Genomic DNA, 6,082 nt, shown 5'->3' on the forward strand with positions numbered 1-6,082 from the left:
ATAAAAAATGGATTTATCTGAACCGATACATGATTTTCTTGACGAGTCTTTCTAGGATCAGCTTATATTGTCTACCTATTAAAGCAATCTAATTGGATTATTGAAATCAATTCAAACTGGAAGTAAAAAATCGGTTGATAAATGAATTCAATTTGTTGACTATTACTTAGAAAATCTTTGGACCTCTATAATCTGGTTTGATCTTGTAGTCCAAATAATCCCGTACCATGACGTATCTGAAATAGTAGTAATTAGTGAAATAAAAAGATTATACAAACCATCGAAGTAATAGTCCAAATTGGTCTCCTACGGTCCAAAGATGAAAATCTTTGTAATATTCTGAACCATTCATGAACATCACAGCAAAAATGATTAAAACATTTATAGCTCCTACGTAAATAAGTAGCTGCGCAGCAGCTACAAAATAGGAGTTAGATAGAATATAGAATAACGATGTACAAACAAGAACCAATCCCAAGGAAAAGGCAGAATAGATTGGATTGGGAAGTAATACCACCCCTAGACCCCCTAATATAAGACCCGATCCTAGAAAGACTAAAAGAAAATCATGTATTGGTTCAGATAAATCCATTTTTTATAAAAAATCAAAAACGAAGAATTTCATGACTTTATTGACCTGACCAGGAAAAAAGAAGTTTTTCTATTTTTTATGATACTTCTTATTAATTGAATGAAATTGTAATGGGTATGAGTTGACGTAGATGCTTTTATTTTATTGGACCACTATCAATTCTTTATTCGTCGAAAGAGTAGTTTAAACCTATCTATTTTTGATATCATTTATCTACTTTGAAACCATTACTATTATTATAACTATAATATAGAAATCGGTTTTGTTTTCAATCTAAATTAAGCTAGGAGTCTCGTTAACCAACCACTAGTTTGAATTGACCAAGCAAAAATCTCATTCTTTTAGATCCGAACTAAGCCTTCGTAATTCGGAATTTTTTTAGAATCGAATTAAAGGTTTATTCATTTTTTATTTGAGGTAAATTCGAAATTGTTCGAATTGTGTAATCATCAATTACTGACATTGGTAAGCGACCCAAAGCGATTTGATTATAATTCAATTCGTGACGATCATAAGTAGAAAGTTCATATTCTTCGGTCATTGATAAACAATTTGTTGGGCAATACTCAACGCAATTACCACAAAATATACAGATTCCAAAATCAATACTGTAATTAAGCAATCGTTTCTTTCGAATATCAGTTTCCAACTTCCAATCAACAACGGGTAAATCTATAGGACATACACGCACACATACTTCACAAGCAATGCATTTATCAAATTCAAAGTGTATTCGGCCTCGGAAACGTTCCGATGTGATCAATTTTTCGTAGGGGTATTGAATAGTTACAGGTAAACGATTTGCGTGGGACAGGGTAATCATGAAACCTTGGCCGATGTATCTGGCGGCCCGTATTGTTTGTTGACCATAATTTATGAATTCAGTTATCATAGGGAGCATATTTAGAATATCTATAAAAAAGATTTTATGCTTGTTTCTTTCTCTTGTTTGAGACAAGTCGTGAATCTAGAATATTGTGGTCTTTTACAGTGAAAGAAGTTGGGACGAAGTTGTCAATAATAGATTACCTAGAGAAATAGGTAAAAGAAATTTCCACCCAAGATTTAATAGTTGGTCCATTCTCAGCCTCGGTAAAGTCCATCTTGTTGCAATAGGAATGAACAAAAACAAATAAGTTTTGGCTAATGTGATAAAGATACCAATTAGTGTTCCAAAGACTTTACCCCTTTTATTTATGCCAAATAGCTCAGGAACAAATATGTACGGAATAGAAAGATTCCAACCTCCCAAGTAAAGAACTGTTACAAATAATGAAGAAACTAGTAGATTCAGATATGAAGCAATGTAAAATAAACCAAATTTGATACCTGAATATTCGGTTTGATACCCTGCTACTAATTCTTCTTCTGCTTCTGGTAAATCAAAAGGTAATCTTTCACACTCGGCTAGAGAAGAAATTAGAAAAACGATAAACCCGATGGGTTGACGCCACAAATTCCACCCCCAAAAACCATATTTTGACTGCGCTTCCACTATATCAACTGTACTTGAACTGTTAGATAATCATAGTCGATGATAACATCACTGTGCCCATCGCTATTACAGAACCGTACGTGAGATTTTCACCTCATACGGCTCCTCAGAGGTCACAAATAAATCTAAGGGCCCTTTCCTATTCTTTATCTTTATATGTTTGTCAGATAGAATCAAAATCTATCCTAAGGTCCCAAATTAGACCAATGGAATTCTGTCTGCTATATTTAAAACTAATAAATAAATGCTTCTGAATTGATCTCATCTTTTAAGAATTTTAATTTTTCTTTGTTGATTAATAACCTTATCATTAAATAAAATGCGCTTTATAGCAATATCACATATACATTTCAACCTCGAATTTTCAATTATGAAAAAAAAATTAGAGAGTCCATTAGTTCACGAATCATGACAAAAATTTTATCTCTCTAAATAGAAATAAAAATTGAATTATAGGAAAGAAAGAATAAAAACAAAAAAAGAAAAAAGGAAGAAAAAAACAAGACATCCCTCCTTTTTGCTTTTGCAATTAGATTCTTTTCTTTCTATTTCGATTTATTTTATTTCATTCCTATTCTCCTTTCTCAGAAAAAGGGCCTTTAACCAAAGTAAAAGATTACTTCGTTCTTGATAGTTATTTACTTACTCAGTGGATAGGAACATACTCTGGATCAGAATCATGGGGAGTACTTCTTGACCATTTCTACGAACGTAAAGCCCCAATTCGAATTCCTTTTATGTACAGAAGTATCCTCTTGGATAACTTACATAATCTCAATTACTAATCCTTTGTGTATCTTGGTCTTCCTAACCATCCACTCATTTTTGCTTTCAACCTCCCGTTGTGGAAATCCATCTATGGTAATAGACAGTAAAAACTCCATACAGTTGATCTTTTGAACCCGCTTCAAGCTATCATGACAATTCACCAATCTTGGGGTAAACAATCTCTATTGCTTATGTTTACTTTTTTCACCATTTGATTCTTGTACATAGGAAATGAGACTCAACCTTTTTACTGCAAATTTAGAAGCCGTTTTCTTTCACTCATATAACTATCTGGTTTAGTTCATCAACTTAAATGCTGAATAAAAATGAAAATATATATATTCAATCAAATCTTTTTACCCTTCTTTCTAGAAAGAAAAGAATTTGGAGAAATTTTAGGTCTCACCGAATCACACGTAGAGATATTGATAACACACATAGAGCTAATGGTATTTCATAACTAATTGATTGGGCAGCTGCCCGTAGACCACCTAAAAAGGAATATTTATTATTTGATCCATATCCTGACATAAGAAGTCCAACGGGAGCAATACTTGAAATGGCAATCCAGAAAAAAACACCAATACTAAGATCGGCTAGAACAAGGTGATCACCAAAAGGAATTACTGAATAACTTAGAAAGATAGATATTACGGCTATGGATGGTCCGATACTGAATAAACGAGGATCTCCGGTAGATGGAATAAGGTTCTCTTTCAAAAGTAGTTTTGTCCCATCTGCTAGAGCTTGAAGAATTCCTAAAGGGCCAGCATATTCAGGTCCGATACGTTGTTGTATTCCTGCAGATATTTCTCTTTCTAACCAAACAATTACTAGTACACCTATTGTGATTCCTAATACAAGAGTCAAAATAGGGACAAGCATCCACATGATCCCATAGACTTCTTTTAAGGATTCCAATTTGGAAAAAGAATTGATAGTCTCTATTTCTGTTGTATCAATTATCATTTCAACGATCAACTTCTCCCATAATGATATCTATGCTACCTAGTATTGTCATAATATCAGCCAATTTCATTCTTTTAACTAACTGAGGAAGAATTTGCAAATTGATAAAACCTGGTGGGCGAATTTTCCATCTCCAAGGAAAAACGCTCTGATCTCCTATGAGAAAAATTCCCAATTCTCCTTTTGGGGCTTCAACTCTCACATAAAGTTCTTGTTTCGACAATTCAAAAGTTGGAGAGGGTTTTTTACTAATAAACCGATATTCAAAATCATTCCATTCAGGATCTTTTAATCTGTCAAAACGTCGGATTTCTAAATTTTCGTAAGGCCCTCCTGGAATTCCTTCCAGAGCCTGTTGAATAATCTTTATGGATTCTGTCATTTCACCAATTCGTACTAAATAACGAGCTAATGAATCCCCTTCTCGTTGCCATTGAACCTGCCAATCAAATTCGTCGTAAGACTCATAATGATCAACTTTACGAAGATCCCATTCTATTCCGGAAGCTCGTAGCATTGGTCCCGATAAACCCCAATTTAATGCTTCGTCTCCCCAATAATGCCTACGCCTTCAACTCGTTCTAAAAAAATAGGATTCCGGGTAATAAGTTTTTGATACTCAGCGACCCCTGTTAAAAAATAATCGCAAAAATCCAAACATTTATCTATCCAGCCATAGGGTAGATCGGCAGCCACTCCTCCGATACGAAAATAATTATGCATCATTCGCATACCGGTGGCAGCTTCGAAGAGGTCATATATCAATTCTCTTTCTCGAAAAATATAGAAGAAAGGGGTCTGCGCACCAATATCCGCCATAAAAGGACCGAGCCATAACAAATGAGAAGCTATCCGACTCAATTCCAACATAATGACTCTGATATAGCTAGCCCTTTTAGGTACTTGAATATTGCCTAATTGTTCGGGTCCATTTATGGTTATTGCTTCTGTGAACATAGTAGCTAAATAATCCCAACGTGTTACATAAGGCAAATATTGTATAATTGTTCGATTTTCCGCAATTTTCTCCATCCCTCTATGTAAATAACCCAATATTGGTTCGCAGTCGACAACATCTTCACCATCTAGAGTAACGATGAGTCGAAGAACACCGTGCATTGATGGGTGCTGAGGCCCCATATTGACTATCATGAGGTCTTTTCTTGTAGTTGGTGCAGTCATAAGTTTTTTACCGATTCATTCTTCCATGAATTGCTGAAAGTGAAAAGAAGTTCATCAAAATTTAATCGAAACATATAAGTGAAAATGAAATGACTCTTCAAATTAATAAAATTAACGAGTTTTTGTCTCTCGAATGTCCAACTGATTAATTAATTCTTTATAACGTACTCTATTTTTTTTTGCCAAATAAGCTAGCAGTCGTTGACGTTTTCCCAAAATTTTCTTCAAACCTCTCTGAGATAAATAGTCTTTTTTGTGCAATTCTAAATGTGAAGTAAGTCTACGTATCTTATTGGTGAAATTGAATACTTGAAATTCAACAGATCCTCTCTTTTCTTCTTGAAAAATAACTGAAATGACAGAATTTTTTACCATAAAAGAATTTCCCCTTTCTTTATTTTACAGATATGGATTTTATCGAATTTTATCGATCAGTAATAATAATGCCAGTAATTTGAACGTGGTATATAGACTTAATTTCTTTATGAACTCCTAATTTTATCAATTCCAATAAATTAATCAAATTCCAAATTTGATTCAGATAGGAATCCAAAAAGGTGGTAGGTAGATTTTTGTCATTCACAAAAGCGAATAATTTAAACCTAAAATCCTAAAATGAAGAAGATTCTGTTGATTCATTTCTAGATCTAATCGATACCTTATTGATTTAGTATCGTCTACTCGAATTAGATTCGAATGAGATGTAAGACAAGGCATGTGTGCATTTGTTTGCTTTCAGATACTCTATACGAGACAGGGTATATAGTACTATCAATTAATTTTCAATCGTGGATACATATGTATCCTTAAGATACTGAAACGGCTACCATTATTGGTATCAAACCAATAACGATTCATACAAGCTAAATCTTCTAATCGATAATTAGGCCAAAGAAAGAACTTCAATTTAATTAATTCTTTTTTCTCTTTATAAAGAGGTTTCCTTTCATCCAAAAATTGACTCCAGTTTTTTACATTGGTTTCGTTGCAAAATACTGAATTTCTATCGACGCCATTCCAATTCAAAGAATTAAAAAAAACTTCGAATTCTCAATTCTCTACGACGTCTAGACCAT

General features: G+C 33.5%; 1 pseudogene; it reads right to left on the bottom strand.

Annotated features, from left to right (window-relative positions):
• Positions 1 to 307: 307 nt before the first annotated feature.
• Positions 308 to 6,057, bottom strand: LOC132043895 (uncharacterized; annotated as a pseudogene).
• Positions 6,058 to 6,082: the final 25 nt, after the last annotated feature.

Source organism: Lycium ferocissimum, unplaced genomic scaffold (assembly GCF_029784015.1).
Source record: "Lycium ferocissimum isolate CSIRO_LF1 unplaced genomic scaffold, AGI_CSIRO_Lferr_CH_V1 ctg29808, whole genome shotgun sequence".
NCBI classification, from domain to species: Eukaryota; Viridiplantae; Streptophyta; class Magnoliopsida; order Solanales; family Solanaceae; genus Lycium; species Lycium ferocissimum.